We start from the raw sequence: 22571 nt of genomic DNA on the forward strand, positions 1-22571 counted from the left end.
CTGAACGGGTTCACTGCAGCGAGCGTACTTCCCAGGCGATCAAAACTATGGCGCCCGATCGCTGAGCCTTCAGTACTGAGCGTGCCGTTCGGTGCACCGAATCACTGAGCCGCTGAGGAGCGGCTCACTCCACCGAACGCGACCATTAAAATCTGGAATGCAAGGTCAAGAGAAAGATTCAAGAAAAAAAAATGGGTAAATATCCAAGCAAACTGTCGTAAATTTTTAGTAAATGTTTCACATGAGAAATACGACAATAATTTTTACTTATTTCGTCCCCCCTTAGGCTTTGGGTCCTCCTGCGTGTATGTTAAGCTCGTTTTGACGGATTCATTTAAAATATAACTTTTAACTAGAATTTAAAGCCAGTTTTTAAAAAATAATTACATTTTATTGCACTCAATTTTATTTCCTTTTCCATCGTTTTTTCTCACTTCTATTTACATTTTTCGTATAAGCCCCACGGGAGGCGAGGCCCCTTCAGGCGTGAGGCCCCGGGCGGTCGCCCACTTCGCCCACCCCTTGCTACGCCACTGTATTTGTGTAAGTATTCATGTATGTATGCATGTATATAATTCATATCTTAGCAAGTGTGATATGAAACGTCACGAAGAATAAGTATGAATTAGGAATTACTTGATTTCTTTTCATTTCGTTGGCTCTAAGCCTTTACAATATTAATAATAATAATAATAATATAATGGACTTATATAATCTTATAAACAAACCACATGAGAAGTCTCTACGAACTGCAATTTTAATATCAATTGTCGGAAGTTTCTTTTGTTGCATGGAAAACAATAGATGTCGCTTTGAAGACTGCTTTGTAACGATGAAGTGATTACTTCACAATAGTCAGCAACTTACACAAGCTTTACAGAAGAAAGTAACATTATTTTTACTTTGTTTCAACACGTAGAATATTATTCTCAAAGTTGACTGCTAAAACTTCAGTGTATACCGATTGTGGGATTTTCCTTCAAGAACACTTTTTTAAATATTTCTTTACCCTTTCAAGTTAAATTCACTGTAGACAATGTAGTAGGCTTCATGTCCCGATGTGTAAGGTAAAAAATGATACTGTTAAATGTGTTTAGATCCTTTTTCCAACTAGTCCATATTCAAAATCACAGTATGGCTCGAACATGTTGAAATCTGAGCTTCGGGCTGCGTTTTATCATTGAACTCGACTCGCACTGACTGTCCCAGTTAAAAGTGGCCCGGCGCAAAGACATTTATCTATGAGCAAATGATGGCTGTACTGCACGAGTAAAATGGAATAGTCCATTGTAACGTGAACCGTGGGGTATAAGTGTAGTAGCCATGTCTCCACATTGGAAGAAGAAGAAACACAATAAGTCTAGTATGGGGTGTGAAGGGTGCTCCTTCCACATAGTGCACCCAATAATCAACCTCACTTCCACGTAGCACACCCTGGACTGCAGACTAACGAGGCTCTGGCGATTGGCCCCATGGCCAGTATAATTCTGTGTCGTCCTGTGCTTTGTCCTTGTTTGTGCTGAGCACAATTTTTAGCCTCAGCTTTTAACCAAGGTAAGGAAATTTTAGTTTTCAGACTCGCATTTATTTTTGTTATGATAAGGGGCTGGACCCCGTATAGTGTGACGGGTGCAAAATAGTCTCAGTGCTGACGCACCCAAAAATATTAATTAAAAAAATAAATAAATAAGTGTAGTATGTCTCTACATTTGAATAGGTAGAACGTTCTTCATTTATGTATGTTTTCTTTATTTTACTTTCACGTAGGTTAGGTTAGGAATGTTCATTGAACACTGCAAATCAGAAAACTGACTCAATCAGGACTTTTAGAAGAATGATACTCCTAACATACATACTTTTTGTATTCGTATTTATCTAAAGTTTTGTGTAATAATTACTATGTGTTTGTATCATGTATTATGTATTCATGTAAATTATATTGTATATAGCAAATTGTAATGCCTATTGTAATTGGAGCATTTGCTCTGTTATAGGCGACTGGTTAATAAATAAAATAAAATAAAAACCAAACCTAACCTAACCTAACCTAACCTTACCTATGTGAAGGTTAAATAAAATAAAAACATAGAAAGGATCAGTCCTTCCGATTTTCGTATGTCGAGGATGTGGCTACATACTGCCGTGATTAAATGTGGAGGCATATTTACACCTATACCGAACCATGGTAGTGACTCAAGGTGTTATCAGTTCACACACTTTATTTCTGTTCATGATCCTTGGCATGTAACTGTTGATCGGAGCGAGTCTACTTTTAACTGGGACACCCTTTAGAACACGAATATGCATTCCGCTTGAAATATTCGGTTACAATTTTCAGAATTCCATCCTTTCCCCATCTTGACATTTTAAAATATTTGGGTAGATTTGTATTCTTGAGGTTTGGTTAGACAAACTTATTAGTGTGTCCCAGCAATGCTTTCTCTACATAGGATATCAAGCAGGTTATTTGATGGATTCATTAATTTGTGTTACTTTACTTCGCATTTCTTCCACTTTTGGCTAATCGCGAAGATGAGGATGAGCGATACGTTGAAATGAATGAGGGGACACTCACTAAGAACGCCTGGATTCGAACCCGGAACCACTGTGCTAACCACTCCTCCAGGGAGGTCGACGAACCGGGAGGGGGGGATCGAGTGGGCAGAGCGAAGCAGGACACGCTGCCATGAAGGCTGGTGACTGTGTCACTTCCCCCTCCACGCAATCCCATTCCCCCTCACGTGTTCATTGGTGAAGCCGTCTCTCGCCACTATAGCAAACGAAAACAAGTGTCTGCGCAAGTAATGACGCGAGACGGCTCCACCAATGAGCACGTGAGAGGGAACGAGATTCCGTGGAGGCGGGAACACTACTGCAGTTACCAGTCTTCGAGCAATGTGTACTGCTTCGCTCTGGCCACTCGATTTCCTCCCCTTCTCTGACGCTATGCGCGGCCTTGCTCCAGAGATGGTTGGGACAGGGTGTACGATTTTCTGTGCTCGTTGAAATTCCACTTTTATCCGCTAGGGGCGCTCAACCCTGACCTGTGCAGAGCGGAGTTTTCATCATGCATGTGCACCTGCGTGCATTTACGAGTTAGTGAGTAAATGCTTAATTTGTTATTTTCTGCATGCTCGAGGTTATGCTTACTATTGCTACAAAGTGATACGTATCACCATCTCTTAAGAACAACCGTAAAATGTAAGCTATTTGGAAACAGTAGTTTAATTTCGAAAGCAGTGGTGAAATGCTGTAAAGTGCCTGATATTATCATGAATGATTTAGTTCTGTTAACCTTGGATTGGTTTCAAGAAAAAGTTCGGATAATCATATTGCTACTGGAAGTTATCGTCATTATATATAGGGTGATTCCTTGAAATCCTTGAATCCTACCTCTAAGTGTTCAGTGCTGCATCACCTATTACGTGTTTTCTTTTTTGCACTCTTTTACTGGATCACCCTGTGTGTATATATAGGCTTCTTACATGATTACCGTATGATACAAAAGTAACATTTCACAAGAAGAAAATAAAATGTAGATTAATAAATCATTTTAAGCAATGTTCATAATCCTGAAAGTAGAATTGAAAAACGTAACTAAATATAAAATAATGTAGCTGTAATAGTTGATACTACATAGAACCTAAACATTTGTAAAATATTTGTTATTATTATTTTCTAAAGTGAGCAATAGAGAATATACATTTAGATTAAATAAACTTTTGTAAAGTTTGCATTGTTTCACAACGAACGGTAGATGACGTTAAAAAGTATGTTTTAGATTTTTCGAAGTAATTAGTCCAGCAAACTTTAAAATCTCGTCAGAAGTTTGAAATACAAGATAACCCAATTTTGTTTCTTCAAGACAAAATATGCTGTGCCAAAATTTAGCACAAGCCACAATTGTAGCGTCATAATTTTATAACTTTGCACAACCATATATAATAACAATGTACATGTATTTATATTTAAAAAGAGAAGAATTTCAAAGATAAAACTGTTTTATGTGCCAGTTGCAAAGTCGATTTAGTTCTATGTTTAATTTCGAAATAATTTGAAATTTCCATAATTTTTTAATAAATTCTCTTAATTGTTCTCTGTTGTTCTCAGAAAGTAAATTATTTATTCATTTCCTTTCGATTTTGATAACATGGTGCGGTTTACGGCTGTAATGCCTTCTCTTTCACTTAATCTTATATCATCTCTATGATCATGAAAGAGGCATTATCAATTTTTTCGGAGAAAACGGTAAGTCTGGCCCGTACCCAGGAAAAGGTTATGGGGGACATGTCCCCCTCGACACACGAAATATTATAATACCAATATCTATAAACCTACGAAAATAACACGATTTTTCAAATTTTGAAAGAATTTCGATTTCGTTCTTGCATTAATGAATTAGCTTGTTATAGAGAGAGACAGGTTCCAGAAGTCTGCATTGTGCAATGTTGAGTAATTTTATTTCTATAACCATTGATGCAAGGCTACCATAAGTACAGATTTAGACGGGAAAATCCATTCATTTTAATCCGTGTCCCTTTTTTTTTTAACTGCAGCCGTATTGCAAAAATGTATCTCTTTTTGTTAACTCACATTTAGACATGTTAATAATAATAATAATTGCTAATACGTATAATTTAATTTATAAATGTATTATTATCTACACATATAATTATTATAGATTTCTATGGTGTTCAGGACCGGATTAAGACGAAATTGGGCCTGTTGCTTGAAATCTTCGGTGAACAATAAACACAACGACGTTATAGTTACGTCACAGCACAAAGAATAATAGTAACTATATAATAAATAACGCTGTGTCTAGGCTTCCGAAATTGGGGCTCCAAATGTCATTCTAAGATTTATTTTCAGGTTAATATAGCAAAAGAAAACTGTTCAGCTTTCGGAAAATTCTCGTATGTTTTCATCTGGGCCTATTTCAGGAATGGGCCTAATGCTGCAGCATCAATAGCACCCACCTTAATCCGGCCCTGCTAGTGTTGGTATAACAATATTAAAGGAAATGTGAAAACATTGTTAATTTGCGGAAGACAGTACTATTTGAATACTTTAGAAAATCGAATGGAACCAATAAGCACCAAGCTGTACTCCATATGGCAGCCTTTGTCTGCTGTAAGAGATTGTTGATTGTCGAATCAGGGAGCTATATTGGTGAGATGGCTTTATTCCGTGATATTGCAACTATATAATTATATATTTAGCTCTAGCTGCAATGCTACCGTAGCATTGGTGGTCACATTAATACTCCAACAGCATTTCGCCGTCCACCGTGGCGGAGTGGTTAGCATTGCGCCCTACGACGCCAAGGACCCAGTTCGAATCCCGGCCTGAGCATGGATGTTCTTTATGAATGTTCCTTCATCCATATCATCATTAATTATCCTCATCGTCACGATTAGTCAAAAGTATCAAAAATGCGAGGTAAAATAAACCAAATGAATGAATCAATAAACTAAAACTAACTAAACTAAACTAACCCTAAAACTAAACTCTTGGCGCCACAGTCCTCGAAGGGCCATGACCGGCTAGAGCGGCTTTTCATTGGGTGACGCATCACCTCATCGGGTGCCGGACCTTGTGGCCGAGTGGTTAGCACATCGAGCTGCGACGCCAAGGGTCCCGGGTTCGAATCCCGCTTGGGCTTTGTTGTTTGTGAATGTCCATTCATCAATTTCATCACTCATCCCCATCTTCGCAAATTAGCCAAGAGGCACAAAACGCGAAGTAAAATAAAGTAAATCAAATCAAAAAACTCATCGGGTCTCATCACCGATATTTTCTGGCTTTTGCTTTCACGTAGCTCCCAAATTGTCCTCACGACGCTGGGTCAACCCCGAAATTTTGAAAGCTTCCGCTGGAAATTGGACCCGGGACCATTCGCACCAAAGGCGAGAGTCGTAACCAGTGTGTAGATAAGAATTCAGTTTTACTAAATTTTACAAGTTCGCCTTGTTCTTGCACAACGAACTGTAGATGGCACCATGGGCGTAGTTAGGTAGGGGCTAGGGGGCTAAACTCCTAGTGTCTGACATTAGCCCTCCACCCCCAAACACATGCGGGAGGAATATGCACAAAATAGTTAAGGAATTGGAAATATAAAAAAGGTGGACAATTTCCACTTGAATGATGAAAATATTGAAGAGGTTAAGGAGTTTACATATCTGGGGATTTTGGTGACAAATACAGGGGGAACAGAAGCAGATGTTAGAATTAGGAAAGCAAATGTGGCATTTATTCAGCAAAATTAAGTTTTGAAATCCCGAGAAATTTCCATAAGAGCTAAGCTGCAAATTTTTAGAACTAATGTAAAGTCAGTTCTCCTTTATGGATATGAAACTTGGGACGTAACAAAGAAAACTACTAAAGACCTACAGACATTCATAAATAGATGTCTAAGAAAACTTCTTGGAGTATATTGGTCAGATATTATCTCAAATGAAGATCTGTGGAAACGTACACAAGAGGAACCGGTGGCAATACAGATCAAAAGAAGAAAGTGTAAGTGGATTAGCCACACATTGAGGAAAGATGCATCGGCAATAGAAAGACAAGCATTGAGCTGGAACCCACAAGGACAACGTAGTAGAGGAAGACCAAGAATGAGTTGGAGAAGGACAATAGAGCAAGAAATATGGGAAGCAGGAAAGACCTGGAACGAGATAAGGAAGATGGCTGGAAACAGAGTCCGTTGGTGATGCTTCGTTGAGGCCCTATGCTCCGTAACTGAGTAACAGGAAATAAGCAGGAAAGGTAACATCCAGTTGGTTGCGGATATCCATGCTGAAGTGAGGCTGTGCTCCAATGTCGATATGTCGATACGGCTTATCCGGCCCTAGGATCTCTATCTCCAACTGTTCAGTGGTGCATCACTTACTTCCTGTTTCCTTTCTGCACTCTTTTACTGAATCACCCTGTATACATACATAGGCTCTTACAGGATAACCATATGATGCAGCAATAACACCTCACAAGGAACAAATACATGAATAGATTAATAAACAAACACTTTAAGTAATGTGAATAATCCTGAAAGTAGAAGTTACTAACGTAACTAAATATAAAATAATTTAACTGTAGTAGTTGATACTGCATTGAACCTACACATGTGTAAACTATTTGTTATTAATATTTCCTAACTTAGAAATAGAGAAAAAAATCAATGTTAGTAACTTGAGTAGAGTTTGCATTGTTACACAACGAACGGTAGATAGCACTAAAAAGTAAGTTCGAGATTTTTTGAAGAAATGAATCCAGCAAGTTTTAAAATTGTATCAAAGTTCAAAATACAAAGTAACCTAATTTTGTTTCTTCAAGAGAAAATATGATGTGCCAAAATTTAACACAAGAAAAAAAAAATATTGTCATAATTTTAAAATTTTGCACAACCATATTATAGTAAATAATGTATATATACATGTATGTAATGATTAATCGCATAGATAAAACAATTTTATGTCCTGATGATCTACGTCGAATTAGTACTATATTTAATTTGAAATCACATGAAATTTCCATATTTTTAAAATAATTTCTATTAATGCTTTTCTGTAATTGTCAGAAAGATGCAAATTATTTATTCATTTATTTACTATTTTGATAACATAGTAAAGTTTAAGGCTTTAATGCTTTGACAGGTATATCCATTTGATCTTATTATCGCTATGATCATGAAAGAAGACTTTTTGTTTACTTCGGAGAACATCAGAATTCTGGCAACAGGCTCGTACCCAAGAGAGGTGCCATCGGTACCATGCACCCATGGAGATACGAAATATTATATTATAACTCCATTAAGCCTTGTTTCCATGATTATGAAAAACTAAATATGCTGACCAAGGCAGTAATTTATTTTATTATAAAACATAAACTAACTTGATACAGAGTCTGAAGAAGACCTTGCTAGAAGGTTGAAACGTTACGTTAGTTTATGTTTTATAATAAAATAAATTACTGCCTTGGTCAGCATATTTAGTTTTTCGAAATATTATAATGTGAACATCTCTAGACCTCCGAAAATAACATTGACGATCTTAAAGATTTAGAAATAATTTCGATTTTTTTTCGTGCGCCTAAAAATTGGTAATATAACGCTTTTTATCTTTTAGCCTATTATTTATTCATAAATTAATATTTCACGTTTATTCAGGTATTACTATACTATTCTGACATTTCAGCCATTGTAAACTTACTTTTCTCGTGGATGTTTAGGGGGAGGGTGTTGTTTAACCGCTTGAGCTCCCCCTGCGACAGCAATTTCTGGTTTCGCCTTTGGACAAGCTTGAGGCGGGGTTTCGTTCTCTAAATATTAGAGGTCATTATACAATCTAATTAATAGAATTTCAATAATTCACTTTTTCTTTTCTTTTTTTTTTAAAAAAAAAGACGTTTAAGGTGTACAAAACTGCAATTTATAGCCATTATCTATATTTGTGCATGACGAACAGTGGCGTATGCTGAGTCAAAAACCTGCACTAACTCACTACACCTGGTCCTAGGCTATGCATGAAGGGAGAAAACTAGGCTCATTCTAGACATCTTCAAATAAGTCATGATGCCATCACAATGTAAGTCAGGTTGCCAACTTCTAAGAAGTCAGGTTGTCAACTTCTAAGAATTCATGTTACCAACTCCAATGAATTGAGGTTGCCAACTCCAAATAATTGAGGTTGCCAACTCCAAAGAATTCAGGTTGCCAACTTCAGAATCGCCATTATCTTTTTTTTAATCAGATTAATTCACAGTTTCGTAATGATTTTTCTTCAGAATTTTACTTTCTAGGCTTCAGGCTTCGCAGATAGCCTAACTAGCCTTGAATATACGCTCCTGATGACGAGATATTAGAATTTGAATGGGGATGAATGCTTATAAGCAGTGGTGGCTATAGGGTTCAAAAACTATTGGGGCAAGGTGACAAAAGTGGGGTGGGAGGCACGAAAAGTTTACTTTCCGTTGGTAGATAAGGTGGGTGCAGTCCACTAGCGCACAAAAATGTGAAAGTGTGCGCTCGTCGTATATCAAAGGTACGACGAGCGCACAACATCCAATGCTGCGTTGCCACATCTATGATTGTGTAATGGGTAGGTTAGGTTAGCTTCGACTATGTCTCTGGGGTCTGCTGGTGTCCCCCTCCTGCTACAGCGATACACTGCCCGTCTTACGAGGCCAAATTCTTTATGAGATAGTGAGGTTATTTAAATGGAATAGGGTGTTATGAATTCAGCCATTCACATAATATATGATACATAATATGCCAACTTATAAGCACCCAGCCGGGGTCCTTTGAAAAGCAAAGACAGTTGACACAACGTGACAAGATCGCCATGGATTTTGTGCGCCTCGTGGTATACATTTTTAACCACAAGCGCACGCAAGCTTTTGTTTGTGCGCTCCCGGCCTACGGCCGATAAGGTTTACCATAGTGCTGGGGCAAAACTGACAAAAAGTCAAGGAAGTCAAAATCCTAATCGCCGCCACTTACTTATAAGATGAAATGAAAGAAGGGACATTAAAAATATACATGGATAGAACACAGCACAGTCCCTGTAAAGGATTAGTCTTGCTGTGATCCCAGGTGGCAGAACCTTCTTAGTCTTTAAATGTATTTCAGGGTGGACCACATGGAAGAGAGGATGACACTTGGGTGTGTTCAGAAAGGGTCACACATTCACCCCTTATGCATGCACATGGTCATGGAATCCGCGTTTACTAAGTATTTTTTTGTCATGTTTTCGCTAATCGCGAAGGTGAGGATAAGTAATGATATGATGAAATTGATGAACAGACACCCACTCATGACAAGACCGGGATTCGAACCCTGGATCCCCCTGGAGTCGTAGCACGTTATGCTACAAACCCTTCTGCTACGGAAGCCTGTAATTGGCGTATGAAGTCTCAAAGGCCGGTTCGAATTGCCTATTCTGCATTTCAACTCTTATTTTGAGATCGAGTTAATTTAGTAGTTGCTTCATGAAGAATCAACATACAGGGTGTCCACATGAAACCTCCGTGATTTCAAATTACAATTGTGAGGAAACTATTCGACATAGAGCCTTGCGGTTTGCGGCATCATGTAAAGCTGCTCAAAAATATATAATTGAGGTGCTGAGTTATTATAGCTCTTCTCTGATCTTACGACGGGCGGCCCACATGCTGGCAACGGAAATTGGAAGCGGGGAATACGCAGAAGACAAACCAGACAACAGTGGTGGTGCCGAGAGTTACGAGGTCGCGGGAGGAGGCGCTAAGCTGCTGTTTCTCATCGCGCTGGATTGGTCACTTCCCTGCTCCCCATTTCCTTTGCTATAGAGTGTCTCAACCTTAAAAGTCAGTATGGAAGTAAATGGAGTACTTCCATCCCTCTCTAATACATGAGTTTTGCCAATAGCTCTGTCCTTCTCCACCACAGCTGCGTTGCCAGATGTTACAAAATTTACAAAATATAAAACTGAAAAATTTCAAACAGTAAAATCATTATCCTGTAGAGTTTTTTATGCTCTATTTACTGACGGCATTATAATACCTGTCATAAATTCATGTGATCTGATTTTTTCATAATTATGCAATTATGCAAAACGCTTAATTTTTTCCTAGTAAATACATCAAAAGCCATAAATATCAAACCGCTTGAACAACTTTTCCAGGTTTTTTTTTCTACGGGATCTATGATATTTATAGATATGATATTCGTCGCCTGAGTGAATTAATTTGCTTACGAGGAGAGTTATATATATATATATACATTGGATATTTTGTATAAATCATCAGACCGTAACACGAAAAAGTTGGTTAGCGAGAAACTTTTCGGTTTGTCGCAATATACGTGTAGACCAAGCGAGAAAAGTGTTGACCATTGTTTGAACTTATTTTTAGAATGCATTGTTACTCCACAGCACCGTTATATATTCCGCAATCCTAGTTTTTTTATGCGGGCTGTCTGGTGTATCAAATTCATTGCGCGCCACCAAGGTTACAATTCAGTTGCAGGCAGGTGCCCCAGTTCGTAGGAAGTGCAGTGTGCTTTATTTTCCGTAAAAAATGTATCCGTTTGAACGGGAGCCACCAGACGTAAGGATAATTAAGTTAATTATATAATTGTTATATAATACTTGTCATTGTGGATATCCACCACATGTACTTGAAGATTTGTGCAGCATGTTCGGGTTTGTTGTTATGAAGTTGTCAAGATAATCTTCTAGGAACCTTTCTATCTAGAATTGTAGTCTTGAATTCAAGATGGTGGTTTCAAAGAAGTAGGAGGGATATGGCAACAAACTTCAAAGGAGCAGAATATAATTTAATACACAGGGTGATTCAAAATTTACTTAACACATCCTATAAAATGTAATAGAGTTAGCTGGGTACGATTTGTCATGATAGATAGGCCTACGGGGAACCATATTGGTGTGTTCCAAGCGGAAGTCCGTCATATTTGTGGCAGCCATTTTGAATTCAACTCAAAATTTTTAAATGGGAAAGAGGTGATGTGACATATCAAATCAGGCAAGAGAAATGCTATGGTGAAGGTTCTATAAACCTATCTTTAATCATGATAAAGTTATGATTACATGATTGTAAACAATAGGCCTATATCATTTTCCAGGTGTGCCAAAATGCTCTTAACGCGTGAGGAACGCATCGAGATCGTGCTGCTGTCTGTGGAAAGAACTTCACGTGTCATTGTAAATTATTTTAATTAGCGATACCGCAAACGAGATCCAGTGTCGCTTTTTTATTTGAATTCGAATTTAAAATTTTGGGTGCATCAGCACTTAGGCTATTTTGTACCCATCACTTTATACGGGGTCCAAAACTAAAATTTAACTTATAACATAACTGTAACGTTGGAAGACTAAAATATTCTGACTTAGGTTAATAGAACTAAAATTAACATTACTGTAATGTCGTGATGTAACTGATATACCGTATTTCCTCGAATCCAAGACGCCATCGAATCTAAGGCGCACCTGAATTTTCACCTCATTTTTTCAGAAAAAAATCTTCGAATTTAAGGCGCAGGAATATGCACAAAAACGTTCATACTTTAACCTTTGCGGTGTTTATTTAAACATTGATAGGGTACATGTTTATTAGTTTACAAATACGGTAGCTATACGGTACTTTACCTTGCAACATCGGTAACTTCTGTGTTTACAATTTTTTGTTTATTTAAACATCTATAGGGTACATGTTTATTTGTCTACAAATACGATATACTCTACCTTGCAACATCAGTAACTTCTGTTTTATAATTTATTTGTCAATCAGTCTCTTCACTTTCACCATCACTTTCACCATCACTCTCACTCTCACTCGCACGCTCTCATGAAATGTTGATTGTTGTATTGCAGCTACCGGTAATTTTAAGGAAAGTTGAGAGAAGAAAATTACTCTTTGTAACTACCAGTATTAGAGACTGCAGTAGATTGTATGTTGTACGTACGTGCATCAAATACGTATATTGTAGTATATACATCGAATCGTAGACGCCATCGAATCTAAGGCGCACCTGAATTTTGGAAGTCTAAAATCTGACAAAAACCTGCGCCTTAGATTCGAAGGCGGTATTAAAATATTTTCAATTTGGTTAAAAGCTGAGGCTGTATAGACGCACTCAGCACATATAAGGACAAGACACAGGACAACACACAGAATTATACTGGCCATAGGGCCAGTCGCCAGAGCCTCCAATAGTACCGGGAGACAGGATCAGTCAACGACAGGCGACGATCAGGACGTCCCAGAATTTGCACCGACGAAGAAACAACTACAGCACTCCTGGCTTCATTTGCAGAGGCCCTAAACAGTAGCACACGCCGATTATCACAAAAACATGGCGTCAGTCAACCATCAGTCGTTTGGATCTTGCAAGCGGACAAATGGCACCCCTGTAAGCTTCAACATCTCATTGAGAATGATCCGGATCGTCTGGTTGAATATTGTGAATGGTGTCTCGACCGATTACACAACCGCCGCATGCGACACTGGATCTCGTTTCAAATCTGCGTTTGGTAAATAAGGTTTAGCATATTGCGGGAGCGAATGTGGCAAAATGCGTGAGACGGCAACTGCCCCCTAGCCCCCTCTAATCGCCGCCACTGTTCATAAGTATATGTTATGTAGATCTCAACTATTTAATAGTAGTAGTAGTAATAATAGTGGTATTAATTGTAACAACAGTATCATTAGTAGTAATAGAATGGCCATTTCCTGTCGTACAGGATGTTGTGTAACGCGCATGCGCGAGATGGTTGAAAAACCCTGATAGGTTGCCTGTTTTTTTGTAGGAAGCGAAGGAAGTTGTTCGATACGAAACTGCGACATGCAAGGTTGCTTCTGTGTACCTTGTGCGTTTGCCGAAATATAAGTTAAATCATGTATGAACTAGAACTATTACATATCTCTTACATAATCTGTGCTTTTATTGTGTAACCCGAAATGTGTTTCACAGCTTCAGGCAGTGTGGTTCTAATAGTAGTAGTAATTAAACTATTATAAAACACGGGTAATATGAATTTGGATGAACAGTTTAAGAAATACTTCCCCCCTCTCCTCCCTTGATGAAATCCTGCGTACGCTACATGTATAAAGTAATTGGAATTCCTTTTTTTTAAGTTTATTTTGTTGCACGGAAAACAATAGATGTCACCCTGAAGAAAGTTCTAAATTATTGAAATGATTACTGCTGAAATGTTAGCAAATTTCACAACTTTTAAGGCAGAAAAGGAGCGTTTTTTCGCTTTCTTTCACTCGTAGAATCTTGTTCTTAAAGTTTATTTCTATAACGTCAATAGATATCGTATTTTGAATGTTCCTTCAAAAACATTTCCCAATATTTTATTAATAAGTTTGAAAGTCAAATTTTGCAGACTTAGTGAGCTTCTTATTCCTACTGTGTGTGACCAGTTAATAAATTATACTGTTAACTGTAATTATACTGATAAGAAAAATGTCAGCTACTTTTGAAACTAGCCTATTTTTGAAGTTGTATTACGCGGACTCGCAGACTTGAATTTGAGCTCCGGACTCCGTTTTATGCATCGAACTCAACTTGTAGAACACACATATACAGGGTGACCCAGCATTCATCTAACACTTTTAAACATGTACTGTGTCTTCAATGATTGATCAAATTTATTGCCAACAGTGATACCTGAAACACACAAGTATGCCATTTGTAACTACACAAGAAACATTTCTATGTTTTGAAAATAACACTATCTTGGTTAATGCATTCGCACACTCGAGTAACCAAATTTTCCATCACATGCAAGAATGTGTCTGCCGGTATGGCATTAATTTCCTTCACAATTCTGTGCTTCAATGTGTTTAGATCTGCGAAACTTCTTCACCCAGTTGGTGATGGTGTGGAGATCTAATTTTTAGGTTCTAAAAGTGTGCTTTTAGGTTCCTAAAATATGCTCTTAAAATAGGTTCTAAAAATCTTAAAACAGGTTCCAAAAAAACCTAAAATAGGTTCTAAAAATCCTAAAATAGGTTCTAAAAATTCCAAAATAAGTTCTAAAATCCTAAAATAGGTTCTCAAATCCTAAAATAGGTCCTAAAAATCCTAAAATAGGTTCTAAAAATCCTAAAATAGGTTCTAAAAATCCCAAAAAAAGGTTCTAAAACCGTAAAATAGGTTCTAAAAATTCTGAAAGAAGTTCTAAAATATTAAATTAGGCTCGAAAAATCCTGAAGTAGGTTTCAAGAAGCCTACAAACTTCCTAATAAGTAGGTACTGATTAGATACAATCGTTAAGAAAAATCACAAGAGCCGTAAGAAATTTTAGTATGTAACAACCAAATATTAATTTTCTAACCAAACCTTCATTTGTATGCATCATTTTCAAAATTATCCACAAATTATTGCGACACTATACTTGTTCTATTAGCAAAAGTTACTTGTTGACATGAAAAATGAATTAGTATGTAAAATTTGCTTCACAATATCAGGGTGGCTACTCACTTGGAATTCTTTGAATTTCGGGTTTATGCTAGAATTACTGGCTCTGAAAATCATGAAATTTTGGTGAAACATGAAAGAAAAAAGTACAAGCGGATGCTTTTCTTTTAATTATCTTCCAACGGAAACAGTCAGTGCTGCAAATTTGAATGTTGAAACGTTACTTCGCAAGGCGTGAATGCCACAAAAGGACAGAACTGGCGCGAAAGTGAACAAGACCACGTGGTTCAGAGTTTGCACTTTGGATTGTGCAGGCAGAAGAAGCGATTGGCTGCCGAAACTGGGAAGAGATAAAGCTTAGCATTAAGAGTTCATAGTGCGGGGGCAAAAAGTAGGCGGCAACTGACCCCTCTCATCGCCGCCACTGTGAGCAGGTAACAGTGGTGTCAGACATTCTGTTCTGTTTAGATTCTAAACTAAACTTTAGAACATAGAAAAACATCATAGACTTGAATGGGGGAGGAAAATAGACAGAAAACGTGTTTCAAACAGGCAAGTCATTGAATTGTTTGGTCACCAAACCTAGTAAAATCCCTCTGCGAGATATAAAAATTCTGTAAAACCTAAAAATATATATAAAACACCTAAACAAAGGTTTATTTCGGAACATAAACTTAAAATAGGTTCTAAGAAGCAAAATAGGTTATTTTAGACACTATTAAACTTCGTCAGTTGTTGCGTTTTTTAATGAAATGCTGACATAACTTGTAATTTCTAATGTGCCCGCAAAGAAAAAAATAGGTTAAAAACCTAAATTCTGAGGTCTAGCAATAACCACAGATTCACTGTTCTTAAAAAAAATACCTCAACAGAAAATGCGCGATGTGCAGCCGACCATGTTTTACTGAAATGGAGTCTGAACATATCACGTCATCCCTACTCTGGGGCCACATGAGTACTACGTGAATCAAAATGGTAAATGAACGCTGGGGCACCCTGTACATGCCGTTCGAATTGTTTCAATTAACTATTTTTTAGCCATTTTGACATTTTAAAATCTCTGTCAAAAGTGCATTGTTGGGTGTTTGGAGCACCAAACTGGTAAGGGTGTCGCAGAAACACTTTTCTTATACAAGTGGTTTAAAGAAAGTTTAGTAAGCCGTTTTGTGGAAGCAAAACCATCAACATCGTTGCTTCTAACTTTGTTCAGTCATAGCCCGCTACGATCCTTCTCTCCTTGGCGCTATCGCCCTCACGTATATACCCTGTCCTAGCTATCTCTATAGCAGGCGAACGAAAGCAAGTCTCTGCGCAAGTAATGACGCGAGACGGCTCCACCAATGAACTCGTGAGAGAGAACGAGATCCCGTGGTGGCGGGAACGCGACTGCTGTTACCAGCCATCGAGCAGCGCGTACTTCTTCGCTCGATTTCTACCCCTTCTCTGCTATGCGCGGCCTTGCTCCAGATATAGTTAGGACAGGGTACATGGTTTTCTGTGCTCGTTGAAATTCCAATTTCATCCGCTAGAGGCGCTCAACCCTGATCTGTGCAGAGCGGAGTTATCATCCTGCATGTGCATCTGTGTGAATTTACGTGTTAGTGAGTAGATGCTTAATTGTTATTTTCTGCATGCTCGACGTTATGCTTACTATTGTCACAAAGTGATACGTAGCACCATCTTTTAATGAAAGATAAAACAAGAACAACAGTAAAATATAAGCTATTTGAAAACAGTAGTTTAATTTCGAAAGTAGCGGTGAAACGCTGTAAAGTGTCTGGTATTATCATGAATGAATAGTTCTGTTAACCTAGGATTTGTTTCAAAAGAAAGTTCGAATAATCATATTTCCACTGGAAGTTATAGTCATTCTATACAGGGTGATTCCTTGAAATCGTCCAAAAATTAAAGATAGGTTTCCTAGCTCTAAGTGTTCAGTGCTGCATCACCTATTACGTGTTTCCTTTTTTGCACTCCTTTACTGAATCACCCTGTGTATATATAGGCTTCTTACAAGATTACCGTATGATACAAAAATAACTTCTCATATGAAGCAAATAAAGTATACAGAAAGCTTCTTTAGATTAATAAATCATTTTAAGCAATGTGCATAATCCTGAAAGTAGAATTAACTAACGTAGCTAAATATAAAATAATGTAGCTGTAATAGTTGATACTGCATAGAACTTACACATATGTAAACTACTTATTATTAATATTGTTTAAAGTGAGCAACAGAGAATACAAATTTAGTTTAAATAAACATTTGTAAAGTTTGCATTATTTCACAACGAACGGCAGATGACGCTAAAAAGTAAGTTTTAGATTTTTAGAAGTAATTAGTCCAGCAAACTTTAAAATCAAGTTAGATGTTTGAAATACAAAGTAACTCTTTTTTGTTTCTTTAAGAGAAAATATACTGTTCCAAAAATTAGCACCAGACACAATTGTAGCGTCATAATTTTAAAATTTTGCACAATCATACACAATGTACATTTATTTATATTTAAAAGAGAATAACTTCAAAGATAAAACTCTTATGTCCCCATCTGTCATGTTGAGTTAGTGCTACGTTTAATTTTGAAATCATTTTAAATTTCCATATTTTTTGAATAAATTGAATTAATTGTTCCCTATAGTTTTCAGAAAGCAAGCAAATTATATATTCATTTATTTACGATTTTGATAACATGGTGCAGTTTAAGGCTGTAATGCCTTCTCTTCCACTTAATCTTATCATCTCTATGATCACGAAAGAGGAATTGTCATTTATTTCGGAGAATAACACAATTTTTCAGATTTGAAAGAATTTCCATTTCGTCCTTTCATAAAATAATGGGCTTGTTGTGAACAGACACAAGCTCCAGAAATCTGCATTGTTCAATATTGAGTAATTTTAGTTCTATAACCATTCATGCAAGGCTACCAGAAGTCCCGATTTAGACGGGACAGTCCATTCATTTTAATTCGTGTCCAGAATTTTTATTATAATTTCTTTTATGTTAACTCACATTTAGACGAGTTGATAATCATTGCTAATACGTATAATTTAATTTATAAATGTATCATTTTCTACATATATAATTATTATGCATTTTCCATGGTGTTGGTGTAAGAAAATTAAAGGAAATATGAGAACATTTTTTATTTGCGGAAGACAGTACTATTTGAATACTTTAGAAAATTGAATGGAACCAATAAGCACCAAGCTGTACGCCATATGGCAGCCTTTGTCTGCTGTAAGAGATTGTTGATTGTCGAATCAGGGAGCTATATTGGTGAGATGGCTTTATTCCGTAATATTGCAACTATATAATTATATATTTAGCTCTAGCTGCAATGCTTTCGTTGCATTGGTGGTCACATTAATACTCCAACAGCATTTCGCCGTCCACCGTGGCCGAGTGGTTAGCATTGCGCCCTACGACGCCAAGAACCCGAGTTCGCATCCCGGCATGGGCACGGATGTGCTTTGTGTATGTTCCTTTATCAATCATCCTTATCGTCACGATTAGTCAAAAGTAGCAAAAATGCGAAGTAAAATAAACCAAATGAATCAATCAATAAAATAACTAAACTAAACTAAACTAACACTGAAACTAAACTCGTGGCGCCGCAGCCTTCGAAGGGACATGGCCGGCTAGAGCGGCTTTTTATTGGGTGACACGTGGTCACCGCATCGGGTCTCATCACCGATATTTTCTGGCTTTCGTGACCGGAGCCGCTACTTCTTGTTTTCACGTAGCTTCCCAGTTGTCCTCACGACGCTGGGTCAACCACGAAATCTTCAAGGCTCCCACTGGAAATCGAACCCGGGACCATTCGGACCAAAGTCGAGAGTCCTAACCAGTATGTAAATAAGAATTCAGTCTTACTAAACTTTAGAAGTTCGCCTTGTTTTTGCACAACGAACTGTAGATGGCACCAGGGGCGTAGTTAGCTAAGGGCTGGGGAGCAATGTAATAAGTCCACTCCCGACCTCCCGAAATGACGTATCGTTCATACCCCGGGACGGGACCAGACGTCATTATGGGTACGAGAAACCGGTCGTGACCTTTACTTACGGTCCAGGTTTTTTTTTAGTTCGATACTGAGACGGTCGTTTATTGTCGTACTAGTGCGAGGCGGAGATAAATACCTTGATATGTTACACTGTTTTGTTTACCTAGATATGTAGACTCGCACAATAATAACACACTAATAGCATTATACCAGATACCTGAAAAACATCAAATGATAACACTGACGAACGGTAAAAATATGAATAAATTGTATCAAGAAAAAAAATATTGGAATCAACAAACTGTTTACATCGCTTCCTCACTCACTCTCTCTCTCATTATCTCTCTCTCATTCTTACTTCTTAGGAATTTCACATGTGAATATACATACAAACCATGGTTCTAATCAACATACCATTTCCTTTTTGTTTGAACCTTTACGTGAATTTAGGTCATTAGTCTGCCCGCTCCTGTGCTCTTTTAAATCAAATATGCGCCAGCCGTCGGAAAGCAGTTATCTAAAACAATTGGGTCGGCGTAGTTAAACCTTTCGTTCGAATGAACGTACGCATCAAGTCGTAAGCACGACATTTACCAAGTTTCTCGGACGGGGGTAATACACATAAGCCTCTCTCGTCCAATAACAACAAATACACCATTACATAGTGATGCAAAACTTAATCGGCTCCAGCTGCCGGAATACACAAATCAATCGTCGGCGCGAGCAAAAATTACAACAAAAACCACTATGCAATAAAGAATACTACACTCGCACGACCTTGCAATATAAAATACGCTTTCCACAAATAAAAAAGACTAATCGGTCAACTAATGAGAAGCTAATTGACGCGACCGGGCGGTCGGTTACACAAAAATGGAGCACACTTTGACAATTTACACGAAAAATTAACGTTATGGAATGGAGCTTCTAACTCTGAATGCATACAATCAAATTATTACATATGAACATGAAATGACCTTTTATATAACATTACTAAAAAATATCAGACACGGAAGTTAGGTTCGGGGTTCCTGGGTCACTTTGCAAATCAGTGAGACTTCGGCGTTTACGGTACGGCGTTGATACAAACAATACATGCTTACATGGACATAGACGATATCAAGAATACTCTACCGGACTCTGCTACATCGTGTGATCATTCATCTTTCCTGGATGCGGGGATTTGCACAAGGTTCTTTTGCGGCATAAATGTTCTTCGAGGTCGAACGCGGCGAAGGATGATTGCAGCGATATTGGGCACTTTCATAGAACGTCGCGTGTCTCCCTTCTCACAAGCGTCGACTGTACGTTCTCACGCGTCGGTCCGGAATCTCTTTTGTGTGGGGGGCATCAATCAAACGTCGTTCTGGAATCATCTCTCGCTCTCTCTCTCTCTCTTTGGGCTTCTGTCGGGCGTTGATCTGGAGTCATCCTTCTATCTCTCTCTCTCTGGTAACGGGGTTCTGTCGGACGTCGAACTGGAAACGTCCTTCTGGGCCTTGGGCAATGTTTGGCTTCGCGGCGCTGTGGGTCGGTCGGCGGTCTTGGCGTTGGCTTTCGTGTCGGCGGGCTTCACCGGACGGTGGCGGTGAATCGTTGGAGGCGCCGAGGAAGGCGACGGCCTCCCTTTCTTTATCTTTTTAGCCGGCCATCTTTATGCTAGTCCACGCTTGGTGAAAACAAACCACCGCGAAATGCTTCATAGAATATAGCACACACTGGTAAACTCACTATCGGTAACTCGCTTACGGTACGCAAAAAGAACGAAGTCGACGGAGACAAAACAGTAGTCACGCGATAGTGTAGCGCGGAGATGCTCTCTCTACAAAATCCGGATAAAACTGTGTGGTGAACTCGAAGTCCTGCAGATTTATACCAGATTCAAAATTGTCCGTTGGAAACACGTTAGAGTGGCTTGGCTTTTGTCTCCGAAGAGATGACCCCGATCCATTTTCTCAAAATGCGGTCACAAGGCGTGTCCTCGGTTCTTGCTAGCTTGGGCTCCAGCTGATTATCTTGGTCATCCGTGAAAAGTAGTTTTGGTCTCCCGCGGCGAATTCTCCGTTGGTCCAGCCGAAAATAAGTCCATCCTTTCTCCGTGACGACCCGCTTTGGTGCAACTATGCCATGTACTTTGCTGTATTGACAGTTCGGCTGTCACCCAGAAAAACCCGTCTCCCAACTCCCGATGCCTGGCTCGGATACCAATTTTGTCACATAATAAACCAAACCTCACACTTTACATTTAAACATAATATGAATCAATAAACAAAAATGATTAATATAGAACGGTGTTTTTCCATATGTCACTGGATACCGTGACAGCTAAGCCCCCAGAGCCTGACAGTAGCCTGACAAATATGCACAAAATAATTAAAGAAAGAGGAACTGCACAAAAGAATTAGAAAATTCATCATGAAATTTTCTTGTCGTGTGAGAGTCACTCAAATTATGTTTGGATCCGGGCAATATACAACAAAGGTAGATGCAGGGTGTGATTAATTATCTATAAAAGATGAAGGTCATGTGCATTTTATGGACCATAGACCAGATTTCAAAGAAAATAACTATATAACCGTTATTTCTATTGATATTCCACCTTGTAGAGCATAGTAAACAATAATGTTATTGCTTTCAAACAATAGCGTCTTGTTATACAGTGTTAACATAAATCGAATCTTTCAACAATGACTTCAACAATTAAGTATTTTCTCTGAACATGAAGGAGATATTCTGGAGATATGACCTTGTAATCAAAGGACCTCTGGTTTGAGGTGGAGGCACATTCCACAGTGGTTGGCAGGATACCATTCTGTAATTCTTTCTTGTGATATAATTGTAATTTGGGCCTATGGGCTTCAGATGGCCGCGTAATTGCGTGGCGATATAAGAACTGTGAACTAGATTAGAAAAATCTGACGGACACAAGAGTGTTTCATTGGTGATATACGTTACATCAACATTTTGAAGGCGCACCTATCCAACTCAGTGGAAATTATAGGGCTTACTGGTGACTACATCTTCACCCAGGACAATAAGCCCTCAAAGCCAAGCTCTGGTTATTGTACAACACCCCACGCTGGATGCAAACAGATCCCCAATCGTCAGACATTAATCCTATCGAGAATGTCTGGTATATTTTCGAAGAAAGAATCCAAAAACACTACATTTTCAACAAAAAATAACTCAAGTGTGTTTTGTTGGATGAATGGGGGCAAATTACCCAACAAACAAGAGATACCTTGGTGAAATCAGCATTATGAGCGGATGGGTAGCCGTAGTATATTAATTAATAGGGGAATGATTAATTATATTCCTAGATTGTCTTTATGGTGGTTTATATTAAGAATCACTAATAAAGCGGCTTCACCCTCTATTAATTTGTTGGGGGAGATTAGTTTATTAAATAGAATTATTGGGTGATCCGATTTTAGTTTCATAGGAGTTGCACTACTCTCTTTTTTAAGCGCGGCCTATACTTTATATTTGTATTCGTATACCCAGCATGGAATATACTATTCTGGTATATTTTCTTGCTGAAGAAGTAATATTCGTGAGTATTTATTATTATTTTGTCATTTATTTCCATTAAATTTTTTAATTGTTGTTTGTTCTCCAATACTTCATTGAATTTAAATTATTTAAG

Source organism: Lepisma saccharinum, chromosome 13, assembly GCF_977018435.1.
Source record: "Lepisma saccharinum chromosome 13, izLepSacc3.1, whole genome shotgun sequence".
In the NCBI taxonomy this organism is placed as follows: Eukaryota; Metazoa; Arthropoda; class Insecta; order Zygentoma; family Lepismatidae; genus Lepisma; species Lepisma saccharinum.